At 33.8% G+C, this 23,540-nt stretch overlaps 1 protein-coding gene across 6 annotated transcripts in view; it reads right to left on the bottom strand.

Moving 5' to 3' along the window:
• Positions 1-23,540, bottom strand: part of LOC124412515 (protein kinase C and casein kinase substrate in neurons protein 1) — a 48,457-nt gene that overhangs the window by 18,973 nt on the left and 5,944 nt on the right. Inside the window, exon 1 of one of the 6 annotated variants that reach the window (XM_046892450.1) lies at positions 3,310-3,393. The exons of the other annotated variants lie outside the window; for them this stretch is intronic. The gene's annotated coding sequence lies outside the window, so the exon portion shown is untranslated. Of the gene's footprint in view, positions 1-3,309; positions 3,394-23,540 lie in introns of those variants that run through there. 6 annotated transcript variants of the gene reach the window in all.

Here is a 23,540-nt window from a genome sequence, read left to right as displayed (position 1 = left end):
TATAATTTATTTTTTTAATCATTTTACTGTCTAATAGTGTATATTATGTATTATACGATTTGATTTTTTTTTTTTTTTACTACACCTTTCTAAAACTACAAGCCCATTATGTATACTGCATTCCCGAATTACCATTAATCGGACGATCCGCCTTAATTGGTTATATTTTCATTTCGCTTCAGCTTACGTTCATTACGTACAAAAGGTGTGTGATGATTATCTTTGAAAAAGCATTTCCATCGTATAAAGTAAAATAAAATAAAATAAAGTAAATATAATAAATATAATAAATTACATTCAGTTACGTTAAAGCAACTGTTAACGCGAATATAACTTTGACAGTTATTTTTTAGTCGCGATTAAAATTTGCGCAAAGCTTACATATATATGTATATACCACCGAAGAAATGAGCGAAAGTAAAGTAAAACAATAATAAATTTATTGTACCGGGTAATCACAAAAGTAGTACCCTCTTAAAGTTTAAACGTATTATACTTGGTAGCCCTGCAACGAACAAGCTGATAAATGATGAATATTGATTAAGTTATCGTTAGGTCAGTCAAGGCTGATGAGGGGGCGACTAGCACCGTGCTGTTAATAATCTCAATTAGCCCCTCATCGAGTACTTCGTCCCCTGCTGCAGTTTATATAATATATGTACAATTAACGCTGCTCGAGGTTCTGATCTATTTTAAATAAATCACGACCTCTTCTAATTCAACGCCAAAATTATCGCTCAGCAGATGTCTAAGACGTAGGTATATATATTAAAAAAAAAAGAACAAAGATAAAAAAAAACGCTACATTAAAACATTAACGTGAATATAATATATATATATATATATATATATATATATATATATATATATATATATAAAGCCCAAGGTCGTTTCGTGGTTTGTAATATATATATATATGTATATGTAGATGTATATAGCGTACCTATGCCTAGGTTTTCCAACCCGATTTAGGTTGTGCAAACAAGCTTGGTGCATATTACTCAGCAAACAGTCTCTAGTCTCGAGCTGAACAAAAATCAATTCCTCAACGCGTGTAGAACTCGAGTATAAGGTGTTATTACATAGCAAGTATAGAAGTTATCTAAGCTCAGCGTTAACAGCGTCTCAGGGTCAGGAGAAGAGAGAGAAAAAAAAAAAAAAACAGAAATTCTTTCATATTTTTTACAAAAGTAGTGCAATATTATACGTTTATAAGTTACTCGGTGAACGCACGCATGCATGGGTGTAATTTATTCAAGGTAAATAATGCGTTAGCCACTTATAATTACGATTATAATTTCACAGTTACGTCACGTGTATTTTTTTTTCCTTCCTTTTTTTTTTTTTTTAACTAATAATTTATCCATTAAATTTATGATAATTATAAACTAGAATAGAAATACGAATAGCGCATAAATTGCGCGATACGAACCACGTAATGTGTATATATATTATATATTAGGGTGGACCAAAAAAAGTGACGATTTTTTTTTTTTTTCGTTAGTCACCGTAAAAATATTGTTCAGGATGACAAAAAAAAAAAAAGCTCTTGCGGAAATGAAAAAAATCGTGAAATTTGACGTAACTAATTTTTAACCTTAAATAATTTTTGAACCGGTGGATTTACAAAAAAATCGCAAGAGATATATATTGTTCTTTACGCTACGCCAATCCGTTGTTGAGTAATAAAAGCCAAGACAATAAAAAAAAAATCCTATATTATTCAAACAAGAAATGAAAAATCGCAAATAGTCGATTCTTAATATTAATATCAAGATGTCAAACTGTTACAGAATTTTTTTTTTTTCGTCATCTTGAACGACATTTTCACGGTGACAAGCGAAAAATAAAAATCCCTTCTTTCTCTTCCAGAATGCAAGTGAGAAAAAAATGAAAGAAAAATCAGAAGAAAAAGAAGAAGAAATTTTTAAAAAAGCAAAGAAATATGAATAAAAAAGAGGAGATCCATAGAAAGGGGATAAAAATCAACGTATAACAGCTGTATAATGATAATAATGGGTCTCGCCACTTCAGCATCGCGAGTCAGGGATAAAATTTCCCCGTTTTTTTTCACTGCACTGAGCAATTGTCGTTAAAAATTGTCATCATATATACTTCAAACATTATATCTAACCAAAGTATTCATATATATATATATATATATATATATATATAAGATGTGAAGATATAGGTATATACACCGCATGTAGGTATACGTCTAGACTCACATCAGCCGTGCAGCAGCAGCTAATATCCATCCGAGAGCACCGAGGCGTGTAAATGCAGTCTTCGCATGTGTAGAACGTGTGTAGGTAGAATGAGCTCGCGTACAAGCAGCGTACGTAGCTCGACTAGTCTTATTATAAGAAAGCTGCATATATCCTAACCCCGATGCAGCCTGCACAGGATGCGTCGAAAGCAGACGGATGCATTCGTACACCTAGCTGCATGCAGGAACTGTAGCGCTCAGAGCTTTTCACGCAACAATAAGTGTGTTGGATTGAATTTTGAAAATTTTTCACCATTTTTTACACCCACGATCCAGTGTTTTGTAAAAAATTTTAAATATGTATAATTTTTCGTTAATAATTGTTAATTTATTTCATTTTTTTCACAAGAAAATACCCATACTTTCAATTTTTTACAAAAAAAAAAAAAATTGTCCGTAGAAAATTGTATAATAAATAATTTTCACCATGATGACCGGCTGTGATTATTGTGTTACGCGTAATTAAAAAACGGGAATAGATTAGATCGTGAAATCATCATAATCATCATCATCATCATCATCAAGTCGTATATATAAACCGGTATAACGGAATTACTCCGCACTCATCGGAGTAGGTTTAACTGCTCAGGCAAACAACTAAACAACCGCTTCTACTTTAGAGTGTAACTACTAATTTCAACGAAAAATTTAAACGGAGAAAGGAAGAAAATTGAAAACAGTATATATAACATTTGACGAAATTTTGAAAGTACGTTAAATATAAGAGGTGAAAATAAAGAAAGAAGGTAAGAAAAATTCTCTCAGATCCCGTGTTTCCTCCGGTGTAAGAATCGTGGATAATAGGCTTTCTAGTCCAAACTAATTCATCCGACTATTCACAGTTTCCAAGTGCTTTCCGAAAAATCATTAAAACTGACTTTCCACAAATCTTCGGCCTATCTTAATACGAATCGTGACAAACTAATTAAACATATATATATATATATATATATATATATATATATATATATATATATATATATATATATAATATTAAAATTTTCCACAATCACAGCTTATAAACAACTGTTAAAAATTACCTTGAAAGGACATAACTGTGCAGAATATTATATCCGATGGCGTAGATACGAAGAAAGACTTGTAGGTACCCGTGCGAAATTGTACAACCGCGGTATTTAAAGGTGCACCATATATATATATATATATAGTTACACTTCCGATTCACTTCCTGTTCCAATTTTGTTCCACCCACGGTTGTCGCACAAAAAGTGAAGGAAAGAGAAAAAAAAAAATTACAGAAAAAAAACTAATGAACTGTACAAACGTACGTCACTTATGATTCGATTATCATTAACTGCACTAAATTAGCGAGATTAAATATTCGCACACTGTAATATGCAGCGTATCCATCGAAGAAACAAACTAACCTCCAGTCCAAGGTGTGTTACGTACGTATTTATTTGTGCGACTTAACGCTAATTTTTACGTCATACGCTTACGTCGTGCGTCGAGTATGTACAATCAGACTGCCATAAAACGTATGAATACGTGCAGGTGTAAGAACGTAAAGGCGAACGAAGCGACGAACGATCGAACGTTCGGGGCGAACGGAGAAACCAGACTGACTGATTCCATAGCTACGAACTGGGTAAAGCTGGCAGGCATCGTGACGTAGTACCTACATATGTATGTACGCGTTAGAGCTCTGTATATATATATATATATATATACAGTGTGTGCGCAAAGAAAGTGACTCGCGAAGTTCGTAAAACGTCGGTAAAAGTCATCAAGGATAACAGGTGATGGATAGAGGGTTGAAAAAAGAAGAATAGGTGCAAGTGTTGATTTTTTTTTTTCTTTCTTTTTTCTGAAAACTGGGAAAATTGTTTGTTTCGTAGAATTTTGAAATTTAGAAAATTTAAATGTATCCTCAATCCTAGGAATAAATTTAGACATCATTATACACAGAAAAATCTGTAAATTTGTACTAATTAAAATGTAAAACGCGAAAAATATAAAGTCGTCGAAATGTATACAGTGTTTATAGAGAAACGTAGAGAATTATACAGAAAATGTGATATAATAATATGCATTAAAAATCGGGTTAAACAATCGTCAGAATTTAAATGTATAATAAGGAATACGGAAAATGGTGTAAGAAATCCATTTTTCCTCTATATTCTATAATTACAATTTCTGTATAAGTAAGATTTTCGCGGTTTTGAACATTCTATATTCTGACCGATCCATACTGCGTGAACATTTAACTTTTTCACTCCGTAATTCCAAATAGATTACTTTCTTATAACATATTTAAATGTGAAAAAATTTTCTCCCTCTTTTTTCCATTTCGACTTCACGTTCGGTTCTTCACGGACGAAGTTCAATTTGTATTTGGGTTTATTGCGAACGCGATGATGATCATAATATATGCCCATTTACATACATATAATACATATAAGAGAGACTTACATTCGCCAGATTTCATTTCTGTATAGACGTATTATAGCATGTTATACGCACATATTCATGTGCCTATCATATTAGTTTCAGCTCTTCTCCTCTCTTCTCGTTTTCGTCTTCTTTTGGCTCACGGCCTCGGATCCCCATTTAAGAAACTCGTTCTACCGGATTTTTTCTAGGGAAATTATTGGATCGTCGTCGTGATTTTCGGTTCCCTACCTGTCCCCGTATACCTGCGTTCCTTTTTCCTTTTCCTATCCTTCGTCCCTCGGTCGTTCGGGAATTTTTCTTGACCGATTTCTGGTCGAGAAGTAAAATTTTCTTTTTTGTTTATAAAAAAAATCTACCTTATGTACAAGTATACTCAAAAGTGGTGTACAAACTTTGCCACCAATGTAAGGGAGTAACAATAATTTTTTTTTCATTTGGATTGTCGAATTATAATTATAATAACGTAATCAGTCACGCAATTATTATACGAGGGCAAAAAAATTTCATCTTTTCTCTATATATTACAGTATTTCAAAAGGCAATAATATCAGCGCACAAATCACTCTTTAAACATTGAGATAACAGTGTTATTTTTATCATTCACGAAAAGTATTTAACAAGAGCGGATCTTTCGACATATGTATAAAACACCAGCAGAAATAATGGAAGCTGTATTTATAGATACTAGGTACCGGAGCGAGTTTTACTACCAGGCGTTTCATTAATTAATTGATTAAAAATAAGGAAAGCAATATGTGAAGAAAAAAAAAAAAAAGACACGCGTCTGAAACCTGTGACGAATAAACAAGTTCCCGTCGTTTTTTCAAACCCTGATCAATTATATATAATACATATACAACATATAATTAAGTCGGTCAATTTCTCTGATTAAAAAATGATAATTTATTGTAAAGAGACAAATTTAAATATATAAAACTCATCCAATAATATCCCGCAGCAGAGGATAATTACTTGACAATTTATTGTAACAATAATTTTATGCGGTATAAAACGGTTTCTCTTTTAATTATCGGTAAAAAAAATTTTCACTAACATTAATCGAGGCTTATTCCTGACCCTGGCTACGAGGCATATATATATATGGCTCAAGTGTAATGTTCATACACGACGACGAAGGTGTAACAGAATCGTTACGCCACATAGACGAAGAAGGCTAGTCGCCTAGTCATGAATTTACTTGGTTCGTTGTTAGCGTCGGTCGCAATTAAAACATATATATATATAAGAAAGGGTTAACGCACTGGAACGATTAATGGAAGCAAGAGGCGTGCATCGTGCCAAGATAACGAAGTGTGCTAATAATATTATTTAATTATATAATTTATTTCACCACCCACGCACGAAACGAAATTTTTTTTTTATCCCGCAATTTATTACACCCGATATGAAATCTAGTGATTTTTTTTTCCACGATTTTCATCGAATTTCGTGATAGAAAAAAAAAGAAGAAAAAAGAAATAAATAAATAAATAAATTACACGGATACGTAATTAAATAAAACTGTTGCTTACAGGCATTACTGATTAATGTTGCTGATATCATTATTATTATTATATTATTTAAAATATTAATATATATATTGTTATACAGATTCGTTCTAAATTTCGCACATCTCTCGATCAGTTTTGCTTCGAGTCAGCAGTCACGCCGTTAGAAAGTAGAGTTTAGTGGTCTGAAATCGTTTATATGGAAGTTGGATATCGGTGACGACGTTACCAGTTGGCCGGAGGTGTCGATTTATCATACAAATTCACAAATCGAACCAATTCGAATATCCGACATACGGGAGTTATATATACGCAAAACACGAATGTTCGATTTTTTCACCGATTTACGTACCACGCAATTAATCCGTTTAATCGACATCACACCTGACTTGTTGCATACTTTTTATAATACATTTGCATGCATGCTGTGATCAAAGAACGCGCTGGCGATCAGTTTAATTTTAATTTCAACGTAAGCAACTGTGCAAATTTTATCCTGTTGTTCGTCATTTTTTTTTTCCTTTTTCTTTTCTTTCTTATATGTAAATTACACATAAAAGCACAAGCGTTCGCAGATTTTCGAGAATGAAAACGAAGCTGATTTTCCTGCCGGAGAACAAAAAAAAAAAAAAAAAAACGGAAATTCGCTTTCGTCCAGCGATTTGCAAATTCAAAATTGTTTTGTATTATTTTCCTCGATTCTCGACTGCGGATCGTTGAGGAATTGATATAATTACAGAAATTCGTAATTTGCAGATCGCACGTCGAAAAAAATATTAGAATTTTGCAGGTATAATTAGTAATTCTATACATACGTGTATAATATTAATATATTCTAGTCGATTGGTTTATACATATATATAATACTTACACGTATGTACATACATGTACATAATATATTCCACTAGGTAAAAGTAGAGATAAAAAATGAATAAATAAATGAATAAATGTAGGCTGCTGCGCAGCTCAACGTCGAGTATCGGAATTAAGTTGCATTTATAAGACTTTTCCTCGGTATAGTATAAGCCCATATGTATATACATATATATGTGTGTATATAAATGTGTATGATAATATCTATAAGAGTGAAGAGTGCAGAGTAGTGGTCATAATTTGATTAACAATACAAGAGAGGATAGGAAAAGATATACGAGGGAGGAGAAAAAGGGGCGGAAAAACGCGGCCACTTCAATCACTCGATTGCACGGTTCTCGATCCTGCATTTATACCTACGCGCAGTGTAGGTATAGGTAGGTAGGTATATATAGGTACCAGAGAAAATTAAATGACTAAAACGTAAAACCATGTTGGTTGCAGAGGGAGGGAGGGAGGAAAGGAGAGAGAGAGAGAGAGAGAGAGAGAAAAGAGCAGTCGCTGTTTCTGAAACCGAAAGACATATAACCGCGCGCTGTGAAATACCAATCAAAATGTCAACGCCAGCTGCAGAAGCGAGGAAACCAATGACAATTACGACCACCTCGAGTGAAATGAGTTTAAAGATTCGGTAAACCTGTAATCCTGTAAAACTGGGTCGTACTCGGTCCTCGTGATTGCAGATTATTTACTCGCTTCGTATAAATCTGAGATGCGTACGATGTCTGGCGAAAAAGGAAAGGAAAAATTATATTTTTAGAAAGCCTGTTTGGACAGAGTGAGCTGGCAAATTTTTGACCACATGCACGCAACAATCCGGTCAAAATTTAATTAGCTCTCGACTTCGAGGATATTTTATCAAATGAGAAAGAAATTAAAAAGATCACGGCGGTGTGGCGAGCATTAAATTTATTGTTTGTATTATACTAGGGTGAGTTTTTTTTTTTTTACATTTTATAATTTGTGACTAGGCCGCCTACAGATTGGTTCTAAATGGATAAATAAATAGAGATTTCTTCCAGAGCAAGAACCTCGCTAGCTCTCTCTCACTCTCTCAATCCTAAGCCCTCGCGCAAGGGCTGTGAAGTTTAGCATTCAAAATGCACAAGTTTTTACTAGAGTTTCAATGCACATATTTCGTCTCACGACCAATTGGTTGGTTTCAAAAAATCTGTTACTCTGAGAAATCAGTAAGCGTTGACTCTAACGTACAATAAAACATCTGTATCGTCTACGGAGCGTTCCATGCCAGTTGAATCCGATTAGAATTTGACTATTTTGTGAGCTTAATATCACTGGACAATTGACGTAAAATCCGACGTCGACGATGCTGACACTTTTATGAAAAAGTAGCATCCAATGCTGATCGATTTCTTGGATTTAAAGATCTTCCGCAGATATTTGATCCCACGATCAAAATATATGTAGACTAAAAGTAGAGTGAAAATGTGTGCATTTTAAACGGCAAACTTGACAAACCTTACGAGAGGGTTTAGGCTCGAGATAGATAATATCGAAAAAGTTCAAAACAACCACCACCCTATATATAACGCACACAGGAAATTCAACGAGATATAATTAACATCACGGATTCCGCATGCGATCATTTCGTACTGAAAAAAAAATGTGTGCAGTGCGGAAATTCAAAGTGATATATAAACCCAATTACGCGAGTCTGCGCCAGGCATGTAACAAACTTGTTTATCGTATAAAACACGAGTCGTCACATGACCGTATAACAATAAAACGCACCCCTACAGTATAGCGGCAGAGAATAACGGTTACGATTCGTGTTTACCATCGTTCAACGTATCGCATATCTAAAGCAGAGAAATTGGCGAGAATATGTACTATATATACTATATTATACATATATATATACACAACCGCAGGTACTTCAGGTTGCAGATTGGTTTCCCCGCATGTTCAATTCCCGCGGGATCATTTCCTCTCCCTGTATTTCATGGGAATCGATATACTGCTGTACGTACATATATATATATATATATATATATATATATATATATATATATATTATACGGTTGTAGGATTGAAATTCTGCACACATTTTTTTTTCCTGATCGTTCGTTTACATGAGTTTTCTTTAGACCCCCATGCAGGATAACGAATGGCAATTCGCTTGTCGAGAAAATCGGAGCTGCAGATCCTTAGAATTAATACGAAAGTAGAAAAACTCGAATGTGTTAAATGCGTTATACGGATTACGAGGGGAAATTTTGTGTGTCTGGATAATAATCGAACGCAGGCGTCGGTCGATACGAATCTGAAAAAGAGAAAGGAAGAGAGTTTGTACCGCATCAACTTTCCTTCAATTTGTATAGTTTCGTCAGGTACAAACTCGATATCTCCGAATATATGCATGATGATTCCGTTCTAACCGGCGCGGCTCTCGTTTCCGATTCTCATACATGCCTTATCGACGTAAAAGTGAATAAACGAAAAAAGAAACCGACAAGAAGAAAAAAAAAAAAAAAAAAAAAATTATTGAAATTAAAAAGTCGATAGTTTATTTGATATAACCGCAAATAAAATGACATATTTAATAAAAAATACGTAATGGTAATATGAAAATTAAACAAAAACAACTGTTTATATTCTATCGTGCGTAAATTAATAAATATCGATTTACAGTTACGATCAAACTGGAATAATATTTTACGTTGAAAAAATTTATATTTATATTTATACATACGATGTATAATGCAGATTCGTTTAAACTTCATTTCAGCCTGCAGGAGAGTGTTCGAAAATGATATACCTCGCATACCTTACAGGATATATAAAATAATATTACGCTACATGTATCGGTATATATATATATATATATATATATGTATACATACACGTGCATGTATGCGTGGGATATGACACGATAAATAGTTCAACTACTCGACAAGCTACGTACACCTCTTCAAGAGAGCTTATCCGAAACCTAACAACTTCGTTACCGTCATAAGCAGAGCAGCAGCAGCAGCGGAAGCAGAGCAGAGGAAACTCGGAAGCTTTCGTTTTATTCATAGTACAGAAGAAAAATGATGAGTGAAAAAAAAAAAAGAAATAATTTAGATAGATTTAAAAATGTTACGAAACATTCGTTGAACAAATTATTACAACTTCAAGTACCCACATTTCTCTTTATACATAATGTAATATGCAAAGGATTTTATTTTTTTACTTTAAATTATAATATATAAGTGAAATATTCGTTTAAAATATCTCAAAGCTATAATAACAAATTTTTTCTAATTATATTTATGACTCGGCGAATCGCGGTCTTGACGCAAAATTATTATTTCATTTATATTCTTCGATTTTTTTTCCTATTCATATATAGATTTTTAACTGCATCCGACGCAAATTTCGGAAATATACAAATGCAGATTAAAACTGGAATAATGCGATCAACTTAAGGTCAATATTAGCTTATAACATATATGATGAATATAAATATATACATATACATATATATACATAACCTAAGCAATTTGAAGCTTTTCAACAGACATACAGGTTGGATTTATGCGGATTTATGCGAGAGAGATTTAACGTGACGTCACACATATTATATTATACCGTATAATTAAAAGTTACATGTACTGCATAGGTATTAGTTTACGCGTGCTTAATTCGCTGGTGCGTATAAAACGCCCGTTGACAATCCAATTAAGACAATCCCAATTACAATAATGCGGTATAACGCGCCGCAACGAGTGGCAATAACAAGATAGGCGGTATTTATTTCCCAAAATCCGCGGTCGCCGCGTGGCGTTTTGCGTTGGGTGTTGACTAATTTGTAAGGAAAAAATATTGGATGCCTAATTTAATACTCTGCTGTTTTAAATTCGGTCACGCGCGTTTTTGCTCTACCCGCGTATTTACAGCAATAATTATAATTTCAGCACAGCTGCTCCTGTGTTATACCTTATACCGTTTAAAGTGTACGAAATTTGAATCCAAAATCCGGTTGATTTAAATCAGGAAGTTTGCAGTTTTGAGAGAAAATTTTTCACATCTTTAATCAAGCGATCAGGGATTGAAAAATGGGAAAAAGTTATCTATCTTAACGCGAATTTGTTACGTACCTGTGCCTACATATATTTACGTATTACGTATGTTACATAAGAGATATTAATGAGGTTAGAAACAGCGAAGAAACACTTTACAGACACCGTGAAGAAAAAAAAAAAGATCCACTCAATCGACTAGATTATTAATTTATAAATCAACAACGTACTCGCAGCTGATTAAATTCGAAACTTTGAGTTAATTAATTTTTCTTGCCCACGAATACATTTTCAATTCACATCATGACACATATCTATTTAAACATATTGTACTCTATATTCGACACAATATATATATACTGTATATAACTTTTTTTTTTACAATTTGCTGAGCGAATGACATTTTGTTCTCCTCTGTAGAGTTTGAGATGAAATGTGTGTGTGTGTGTGTGTGTGTGTAGAGGGAGGGGGAGGGGGAGGGTTGTATAGACTTTATCGCGGTTATTAATCGAGCTCCCCCTCCCCCTCCCCCTCTCAATGTTCTTGAAATTATTTTTCTTCTTGGTAAAGTCTACTTTTGTCACGAAGTCACGTATTAACAATTTATTATAATGTATATATATATATTATATGTATATATATATGTATAAAATAGCCAGGTTTTAATATCGATGTGAATTATATATATAGTTTTAGATTGTTATGTAAGCTATTTGGATTTTTATCATTGAGTCAAGTAGTCGTGCAGCACGATTATACCGAATAAATAATTTTTGCCTGACAACTTTTCGCAAAATTATATCGTTCTTTTATTGTAGACAAAGACGTCGACTCTGAATCTCCATGCGGAGATACAATCGTGTTAAGTACGAAAAACGTAAACGAGGATGAGGAGATGAGAACGAGACTCGAGATGAGGCATCCGCAAGTGTCCGCTTCGGGATTCGCACAGATTTACATAACGGGAAATTCAGTTTTTTTTGTTTCAGCGAAATTCTATTTTTACTATACATGTATGCAAAAAATAATTCTGACACACGATTTATTCACTTATTATACAGTTACACAGTGATAGAATTCGAAAATTTTCTATGAAAAACTGTAATAATGAGGATTCAAGACTGAGTTCACTGTTTCAATTGTTTGTTCACTTTTGAACGTATCTTTTGTCTTCAATTTTAATTGTTTATTAATTTTTTTTTTTTGCGTAATCTCCTTTCATGCAAGAGCAAGAGAAAGTTGAAACATTAACTTACCGCAGGGTGCGTCAAAGGATTGAAATTCATTCAATAGAAAAGCGTCGTGACGATTGGGAAGTTGGATTTTTTACTCACCTGAAATAAAAATAGACAAGGTTGAGATAAATTATATATATATGAGACATCGAAATCGGTACACGTAATTGAATTAAATTCACAAATCATGTACGATATAAATGACGATCGTATAATTGAAATTATTATGACAGATTTGATTCGTCAGGATGAGGTACAGAAATAGGAATGAAAAATAAATAAATAAAAAAAATGATCACCATTCAGTCCTATTATTATCGTAAAGTAATCAACGCATTCATTTGTGACAAGTCACGCTTACAATTAGAATTGTATACGTTTGAATTAATAATATAATTGAGCACATGTCAACTTTAATCTTTCGAATGTTTTTATTCTAAAGAAGGTGACAAAAAAAATTCTTCCGAATTTTCCCACGCCATCATATTATATATATATATATATATATTATATTTTTAAATCTATGCTATTTTTCAACGTTAGAATAAGTTTGTTACGTGTGTACTTTTTTAGGTATTCTGATTAGAGTTCCAAAAATGGTAATATTATCTTTTTCACATGTAGAAATTAATATTCTTCATCGAATTTCGCATAATAAAAAATAACGAGTCTGATTAACGTCGCAATTAAATTCAGATGATATCAGTTCTGCGGCAGAATGAGATCAGCGATATTTATTACTATAAACAAACCATGAGTTTTATAAACATATAATTTTTCAGACAGTCAATTTACTTTTAATACACCTACACACAATACATCAAATCGTTGCAAATGAATTTTAGATAAATTTTCAAAAACATATTTCAACAGTCGAATTGTGATTCTATAAAAATACAATGTTCATGTATATAAATGTTAATTCTGACCATCATCATAATCATCCTCCTCATCATATTATCACGGTATTAAATGATTTCGTCGAGTCCTGATTCGCAATAAATTCAGAGCGTAATGTCTGCACATGTTTAACTATAATAACCGATTCAAAATGTCGTGCATAAGTTTCTAGTTCATTTATACGACGAGCTGAATTACAAATCGCGTCATTCAAATTACGTCACTTTATACAGTACGGTTTACACGTCGCACACATATATATTATATATATACGTGTGTGTGTGTGTTGTTCTTTCTGTGATTATTAATAATTCATTGCCGTATGTTTGTCCAGTTTAGACTGAACGAGATTGTAAAACAATATGCAGTTAAATTTTGTAACTATTACCGTAATGAAGAATTGCAAAAAAAATAAAAAAAAATAAAAATAAATAAATAAATAAAAAAAAAATAGTGTCACTATTTTCTTATTTTCAAAATCACTTCGAATGATCAAAGTTTTCAAAACATGAATATATATATATTATATATATATACAGTCTTACTTTATTAGTGCTGTTACAAAATTTCAAACAACTCTAAAGTCGCGAAACGAGAATTTTTTTTTTCTTCTCTCAGCACAAATCATCACAATATCGTTACTAACTTTAACATGACAAAATAATCGACCCGAAATCCGATTCTAGGGTCAAATGATAAATCATCACGGTTAAAATAATCACCGGGATGATAAAAAGATCGGATAAGTAGAAAGAAAAAAAAAATATAAATATATATATATATCAAAATTGTGCTGCATTCTCACGGTATATAATAACATTCATATACATATTGTGTGTATATATATATATATATATACACACATATATATACAGGCAGAATCACTGCATGGTCGCGTATATTTCGCAATATCGCGAACGAGTTCCCACGAAGGTCGGGGTCTCTCCCGTTGAAGTAAAATCATACGTACATATGCACATATATATATATACACACACACACACACACACACATACATGTATATATGCTCGTAAGGAAATACGTAGGTACTAAACGCAGATGCGCGACGAACGCAGCCGCGGCCTTCCTTTCCTACAATCGGACATCCACGCAGGTTGTTGCCGTTCTCCCGCGGGGAAACGGGAATCCGAAGGACCGGTTCTTGGCGCCCCGGGCTAGCCGAAGAAGAGGAGGAGGAGGAGGAGGAGGACCACATCCTCGAGGACCAGGGAATGGAATGGAATGGAATGGAAAGAGTTCGTAGACCTATCTAATCGCTCTCTATGTCGTCTATGTGTGGTGGTGTACTGTATGATACATTGGTATTAACTCTTATGCGGGGAGATTATATTGTTCACATGTTACACAGGTGTGTGTGTGTGTGTGTGTGTGTGTGTGTGTGTGTAAGATTATACGATGGTATGCTGATCATTGTTATCGCAATAAGCGCGATTTCGACAACGGCATATGTGTAATAATAAACGACAGATGAATACGAATGTACGTTATGTTACGTTATGTTATTTTATGTTATATTATATTAAATTATATTATACATAACGTGACGGTTGGTGACATGTGAATGTACTAAAAAGAAGAAATAGAAGAAGTAGAAGGAAAAAAAGTAGAAATGACTTTGATGAGAATTCCGAGCAACACTCAATTAGGTGTTCTTATTTTATCATTATCTTCGTCAGATTCTTCTCTACGTTAATTGGTACCGTTGTTCTCTTGTTTCATTCTCTTTCACTTAATGCTTTTTCAAACCTCGAAAATTAGTCGATGCCGATACACTTGACGTTATCGTCATGTAATATGCACTCGGAGGTTTTATTATACTACGTCGTACTACGTGTATAAATATTGCCGAAAAGTTGAATACTTATATACGTTTAAGTATCACCACCAATCCAATCAACAACCGCATCATGATACTTGTTATTGTTATTGTTGTTCTATGGAAACAAAAATCTAACATGTTAATTCGATAATTTATCAAATTGATAAATCTTGTAGATGCTCTAATCAATATTTCAAAATCATTACGACGCGTATTAGAAAACTGAAATACATGAATATTTATTCATTTATACCAATCGGTTTTATTCAAATTATACTCAAATGTGGAGAAAAAATTTTCCAACTATTAAAGACAGCTAAAAATTTCCTGATTTCCTGCTACGTTCTCACATGTATAGAGCCAAGGAAGAAAAGGATTTTTATGAATAAACAGCCATGCCTACTAAGTGAGAATAAACGAAGGAATGAATGAATAAACGGGGTGAATTAACGACGCCGTATAATAGCGTATAATATATATGTATGTAGTGTACAAGCCGTCCAATTGCAGGATTTAAAACGTCGGCGAGAAGTGTGAGGTGTCTGCACGTTTTATTAAAATATATATCGTATGTACACGCATGATTCTGCCTCTTCTTCTTCATCTTCTTTGTACTCTGTATTAATTCAACGATCACGTCTAACGTCTTGATAATTACAAAATTATTTTTTTTTCGTTAGTCACCGTGAAAATATCGTTCAAGATGACGAAAAGAAAATTCTGTAAATTTTGCTTATATTTGTGATTTTCCATTTCCCGTTTGAATAACACGAAAAAAATATTTTATTTTCCAAACATGCCGAACATAACCCGCACAGAATCGGGATTAGAAAAATTCTTCGGTTTATGATATTTTTCCAAGTTTTATCATTATCATCTTCTCAAACATTTTTTGCAATTTTTTGTTTCATTCGAACTTGGCTTGAAATTTAAAATAATTTTATTTCCGTGGACAAATGGGGTTGAAATTTTCAGGATATGACGTTATATCTCTATATATTCATCAACAGCGTATCTATACAACGCACGCAGTTCTTTTTACACTCCGCATAAAAATGACTGGATCACGGCTCTTTTTACGAAACTTTTGTTTTCTCAGTTGGCACACTGCGGCGCGGTGTTATCACAGTAGGTTTTTACGATATCTAGTCACATGAGCATATAATATACTGTATACCTATATACATATATATATGTATATAAATGTATAACGTATACTTGCTCTAAAAAAATTTTCATTTCCATTTTTATACACTTGTGTTTTAATTTTTTTGAGTGTGTGTGTTTTTTTCTATGTTAGGTATAAGGCCAGTCCTCGAAGTAAATAAGACATCGAGATACATATAATATATATATACGTATATTTATATTCACGCTTTTCACATTTGCTTTCGCGATGATAAAATTTTTTTTAACAATAAATAACATGTACACACATGTGAGGATTACCACGACATATCGCAGCTACGGATTGTATATATACATATATATATACATATAGGATCAGAGGTATGTAGGGCATCGATTGTTAATACAAGCTTGTAATTGGGGTCAACGGTGCTCAAAATCGATTATAGAGAGAGAGAGAGAGAGAGATAGAGAGCAGTCAGAGAGCGGGGTGGGGGGGGGGGGGGGGGGAGCTTATAGACCATGGGAAGAGATTCCAGCGTCTGGTATACCGGATAAATCTCTAATCTAATGGAATGCAATCGGTGAATGAACGCGTATGCAATAATTCACATGCATGCTGGGTATAACAGTATGTTCTATTTAGATTCTATGCATTATAGATATATGTATATACATTACACATATGTATACGTTTATAATTTAGAAATCATGGCGAGTGGGGTGAGTAAATGACCGTGTGTCATTCATTGATTCTATAACGGCTGAAGAAGAAAGTCGAACGTGTGTAACTTGCGCCTTTTTCATAGAAATTAGGGTGGTGGTTGTTTTGAACTTTTTCGATATCTATCTCGAGCCTAAACCCTCTCGCAAGGTTTGTCAAGTTTGCCGTTTAAAATGCACACATTTTCATTCCACTTTTAGTGTACACATATTTTGATCGTGGGACCAACTATCTGCGAAAGATCTTTAAATACAAGAAATTGATCAGCATTGGATGCTACTTTTTTATAAAAGTGTCAGCATTCTCGACGTCGGATTTTACGTCAATTGTCCAGTGATATTAAGCTCACAAAATAGTCAAATTCTAATCGGGTTTAACTGGCATGGAACGCTCCGTAGACGATACAGATGTTTTATTGTACGTTAGAGTCAACGCTCACTGATTTCTCAGAGTAACAGATTTTTTGAAACCAACCAATTGGTCGTGAGACGAAATATGTAGATTGAAACTCTAGTAAAAACTTGTGCATTTTGAAGGCAGAAAAACTTTACAGCCCTTGCGCGAGGGTTTAGGATTGAGAGAGAGAGAGAGAGAGAGAGAGAGAGAGAGAGAGAGAGAGAGAGAGAGAGAGAGAGAGAGAGAGAGAGAGAGAGAGAGAGAGAGAGAGAGAGAGAGAGAGAGAGAGAGAGAGAGAAGCGAGCGAGATCTCTGCTCTGGAGGAAATCACTATTTATTTATCCATTTTGAACCAATCTGGGAGACACTCAAGTCAAAATTCGAAAATTTCAAAAAAAAAATCACCTTAATACACTGTACAGTGGCACATAGAATATTTTATATATTGTACCATGTCAATACCGAAGAAGGATATATATATACGTTAAATATATGTATGTATATGTATAGGCTTACATCCTATATCCAGATGCCGGACCCGCATCCTTATTCATGTAACTCACTGTCAGCAGCTGCGTGCGTGTCAGGATTCAATAGCGTGATAATAATCTTCGATGCCACCCACGATTTACACACACAAAGTAAATTATACACGATCATCGTCAGGACGCGTGCAGCACGCGGCGTAAGGGATTTCAGTTATGTACATTGTAAATTACGATTTTCTTCAACTTTCTCTCTGTTTCATCGAGGAAAATTTTAATCGTTCCTATCGATTCGACGTGCGATCGTAAAATAAAAGCAGAAAAAAGAAACAAGTTATGTACAATTCAAATTCCCTGCAATTGATGAATGATTAGATGTATTTAAATAGAATTGCTATTTCCGTATGATTATAAAACTAGAGTCGCACTTTACTGTCGCCTCACTTACTCTAAACTCACGTTGCAGGTTACATACGATATATATCATTTATTATATATATATATAACTATTCGTGGTGATGGTAAATCACTTCCGACACGCGATATCCGGGATCGGGGATTGATTTCATTCCCGTATTGTAAAAGAGGAGGAAGAGGTGATTTTTCACGCAATGCCATTAGGATGATGATGATGATTTAGGGGTTGAATAAGGGCAAATGGATCGTATAAAGTAGGTATACAAATATCACTCTCGCCGGGTCATTAATTCTCATTCGATAGCAGAAAGAAGATATCGAGATATTAAAGAGCACCCGGGGAGCAAATTACAAAATGAGATTTGCTCGCCGAAATATATACGGACATATGTAACAGGTTAAATATATCATTTTTTCGTAAGGTTCTCAAGCAATTACAAGATTTATTTCACGATTTATTATACGTATATTATTATTCATAACTGTTATCATCATTTCTAATTTAATTATATATAGATAATTTATTACTGCTATGTAGCTTTTGTGGCAGGGTTGAAATTCAGAATTTCAAAAAAGTTCCGAAAGTTTGAAATTCCGAAGGAAGAACAAAATGTCGGAAGGGCATAACTCGATAATGAGAAAATTCAAAAATCTAAAACACCGAAATTTCGAGTAATCAAAGATTTTCAGGTCTGCGAATTTCGAACTTGGTTAAATTTCTCTGCTTTGATATTTCCTTGTTCTGAATTTTCGATAATTTCACATTCGGGATCCCGGTAATTCTGATTTTTTACGTCCACTCACTGGGAAACTACGCTGTATGAGTATATATATATATATATATATATATATCTCAATTTTCGGAATTTTATTCTATCGAAACTTAAATTTTTTTGAAACTTCGTCGTTTCGTAAAAGTTTCTTCATTCCAAGTTTCGCCACAAAATACCTCGGAATCAGGTGTTTTCGAATCTTTTTAAATTTGAAACTTTAACCCGCCCTCCACCCCGGTTTTGAAACTCTACAAAAGTGCAGTCTCGCGTTGTCAAAATTTCCATTCAACAATCACGACCACAATGGTGAAAATTTACAATAACGACAATAACTTTTCACTCCTATTACACGTCGAGTCAGAAATCGCTGCAGACTAAAGTGGATCACCGCTGTAGTGATTTCTCAAGTAGGTAAAACGTACGTGCATACATACGTATTGTAAATACACTATATATATATATATATATATATATATATATATATATATACCCATGAAGCGGCGGCATGCCGAGGTAAATAATTTATTAGCATCACAGCTGCTATCGTGAAAAGCAGTTCTATAATCAAGATGCAAGAAGCTTCGGTGGCTTTTAGAGCTCATCGTGAAAACTATCCATGCACATCATCTGCGTAAATTTCGAATAAATGAATGACAACGCGAGCAGCTGACTGCAAGTCCGCACCACGCTTTGGTTTCCGCATTTTGCTTTCTTATTCACGTAATACACTGATAAATATGTAGAATACAAACAACAAGTGGAAAGTTGTCTGCACGCTTATAACTTTTATAGCTACACAGTACAGTTATCAAAAAGAAAAGAAAAAAATCATAATGATTCGAATATAAAAATTAAGACTTTTCTTACCCTTAGGGAAAAAAACAAAAAAAAAAAAATAATCATCCAGAGTGATCAAGCATGATTGATCGAAGCTTAATTGAACCACGTGCAGCAGCTTTCGTGCGGTTTTTAATATTCGTCGATGATTAATTATTCTACTGCAGTATTTTTCGTTTTGTTCTCTCTTAATTTCCGCCCTTTTCGTCCCATCTTTAGAAAGAATTTTACACAGTCAGGTTATGCATATAATCGGCGTGTTTTATTTCTCTTTTGCAAAACCGTGACATTATTTTCTTTTTTTTTTTCTTTTAATTAAAGCAGAATTTTTCGCAATTATTTGCAGAGTGTCTGATTTTGAGAGCTGGCGAAAAATCCAACGAAAGAAGAAAAGCAATTTCACACGACGACGTAGAAAGAGTTTTATTGTCAGTGTCTTTGCTGCGGGCTGTATTAATACGTCATACATCGTACGACCTGTACACTAGAAATACAGCCCCACGATGGGAACTGATATCGATTCTCCAACCCCAAGGTGAACCAAGCCTAAATAAACCCACATTTACGAGGATCAAGACGACGAACAAAGCCAGATTTGACGTGACCTACCCTTCTTAATATATAAGGCTTGAAAGACACTCGGGGATGACTCGATGTGTGTTTTATATACCCAGTAGTGAGAAAATCCGGAGCGGATAGAAAAGGAACATGATTAGATAAGATACGAGGAATTTGAGATACGGAATCGAAGAGTAAGAAATTATTATTTCTCGTCTATTTTATTATATATATATATATATTACAAGTTGTACCGTGTGGTCAAAATTTTGAAAAATTAAATTTACCTGTCGAAAGATAGTAGTAAAAAGGTATCCATGATTTTTTTTTTTCTTTTTTTTTATCTTTTTCAGCGAGCAATTTTTTAATAATAACGTTGAGAAATTTTCAATTTTTCATGCAAACGACGAAAATCACTGTTTTACAATTTCAAAATAATATCATTACGTCTTTATTGCTGAAGTTCCGTCGACGTCATTCTTACGCAATTTATAATCTTACGTCGTCAGCTCGAATTGACGGGCCTGCATAAAATTTAAAACACAATATATATATATTATGTATATTATAATTGCTATCAATTAATTTATTCGCAGGCTCATTTACCTTTGAGAACGCGTTTGGCTCTCTCTTATCGCAAGGCCCACACAGGCCCAAAAATTGATTGATAAAAATTGAATCGACTCTCGACACGTGCGAAATTCCGACCACCACCACCGCAGCTGCGGAATGTAAACTTAGATTGCCTTCAGGGAAGGCCGACACTTCCGTCACGCATGATGCGCGAGTGTTGGGTCCAAATTCCCGTCCGAAATTCCAGGATTTTCATCCGTCAGGACACCGTCCATCGTAATTAAAACGATATGTAGATGAGGAATTTAAAGCGAACCCGCCCGACGTCTGTGCATCGCTATATCTGATTTTGTTTAAAAAATTTTCCTGAAATCGTCCAAACACAGAAACAGTATCCTAAATATTATCAGATTATTTATTTAACTCCTCAATTACTTATAAATATTTGCAGTGATTTTGAAAATGACGTTTTTTTTCTTAAAATTTCAAACATTTCGAGACTTTTTTCCATTGTTTTTTTTTTCTTTAGTAGCTAAAACATCGTTCGAACAGTTTGGAAATTTACGAACAATTCTTTTTCCATCAATTTCGTAATGAAACCAGTCTAGAAATGTTCTAAGTAAGAAAATAAAGTTTCGGGAATTTTTAAGGCAATTTCCGACTATTTAAACAATGTTTTAGTTGATAAAAAAAAACAAAAAAAAAATTTCAAGTGCGCTAGAATAAAGTAAAAAAAAAATTCCACACGAAACGAACGGATTCAACGATTTTTCAATCAGTCTGACATTTCTTTGCGACCACTTTCGGAATCACTGAACACACCAATCGACCGTCACAAAATTTATAGTTTAAGACCTCTCCTATAACTGCGGGTATTTAATTAAAGAAATAGTTGTAACGATCAGAAATGCAGCGGCTGCACAGACGTGAAAATATTTCTCATCGAGTTACTTCCGGAGCTATATATATATATATATATATATATATACACATATATATGCCCGAGATGAATTCCTAACGGTTTTCGCAGTAACCTTTGACCTTTGGTTTTACTTCACATTTCTATTCTACAACTTGCCTTATCCCACATTTCTTATAATTTAGTTTTACTAATTATAGTAATTATATATAAAAAGAGAGATTTACATTTTATTTTTTATTTTGTTGTTTGTTAAATTTATACCGAGAAAAAAAAAACCATCGTACAGAAGAACGATACGATTGAGATTACAAATTGTCGGAAGAAAGTTTGTTTTATACATTCTATATACATATATAATATAAAATAATATGAAATAATGTGTAATTCTGTGGATAACGAAATCACCGAATTGATGTGCAATTGCATTTATTACCTTTATATATATTCGCAAACAAAATATATATTTCATCAAAATTTCATTCGATAAAAAGAAAGCGATGTAAACGGACTTCAAAACACTTGTTTTACAATAATTTTATTGAACAGACACGTAATTATTTTTGCTTCCGTATCGCTTCAGCTTATCCATCTTTGTGTCTGTTTCTTAAAAATCCACAAACTGAAGTTTCGACAGTTACAAAAAGGATAGAAAGGAAAGCTTTAGCAGGTAATTGAATAAACTCATGTAACGCGTAGGTAATTTCCTCGGTAATTTCTCACATGCAGGTGAATTTTAGACACGGGATTAAAACACTTGCATGTAGGAGAGCTGCACGCTGCTGATCTTCGTCAAGTGAAAGGGACAATTTAAACGAACTTTGCCTCGCACAACCTTCATGGCTCTGCTATACGAACAGGATTCGTAACTTCCGGTCGAGTATTATAGACGGCGTTCATACGAGACGTCTTCGATGCAGCAAATATATATATATATATATATAGTGGATTTTTTGCGACTCATTACAGAATGAACAAGTTATTAATGCAGATATTTAATTATCGCCTCGTACAATCAGCGGATACTGTGCAGCACGTCCATCGAATATTTATTTAGACATCGTCAGCGATGAGTCAGTACTAATTACCTCATCGCAGCTGATAAGCAACGTGTCTATATTTATATTTATAACTAGGGCCTGGATAAATTCAATTACATCAAGTTTTACCAGAAAAAATGATTCTGAATTAGTCGCTTTCGTAAGTTTTTAAATTCGGAACTTTATAACCCCGCCCGCATAAAGTAAATTGAAAAAAAAAAAGTTGATGCACAACGAGAATTTACAGATCTTGTTTCACCGAACGAAATTTTTATTCCAAATTATGAGGAATAAGGTAGCCAAATAAAATCCAAAGATGTTACAATCAATTCCCGATACCCCGTGGGAATATAATTTAAATCTCCCGCCATTTTCCACTCTCTGAATTCCCCTGAACACTTCCGCTCTGCTGTGTAAGAGCTTGCTTGCCGTTCGAGGGTTAAGTCTGACTTGAAATGCGGTAGGGGTGGAGTGGATGGCTAAGAAGAAAATAGTTTAGGGTGACATGACGTGACGTAGAGGAGGATGCAGACGACGCGACGGACGCTATTGGAGGAGGGGAAGATGTTCCATCGCCAACATCGATTAACAATATCGAGACGAAAGGTATATATATACGTGGCAT

The sequence above is a fragment of the Diprion similis genome, chromosome 11, assembly GCF_021155765.1.
Source record: "Diprion similis isolate iyDipSimi1 chromosome 11, iyDipSimi1.1, whole genome shotgun sequence".
In the NCBI taxonomy this organism is placed as follows: domain Eukaryota; kingdom Metazoa; phylum Arthropoda; class Insecta; order Hymenoptera; family Diprionidae; genus Diprion; species Diprion similis.
This window is presented reverse-complemented; position numbering and strand designations above follow the sequence as displayed.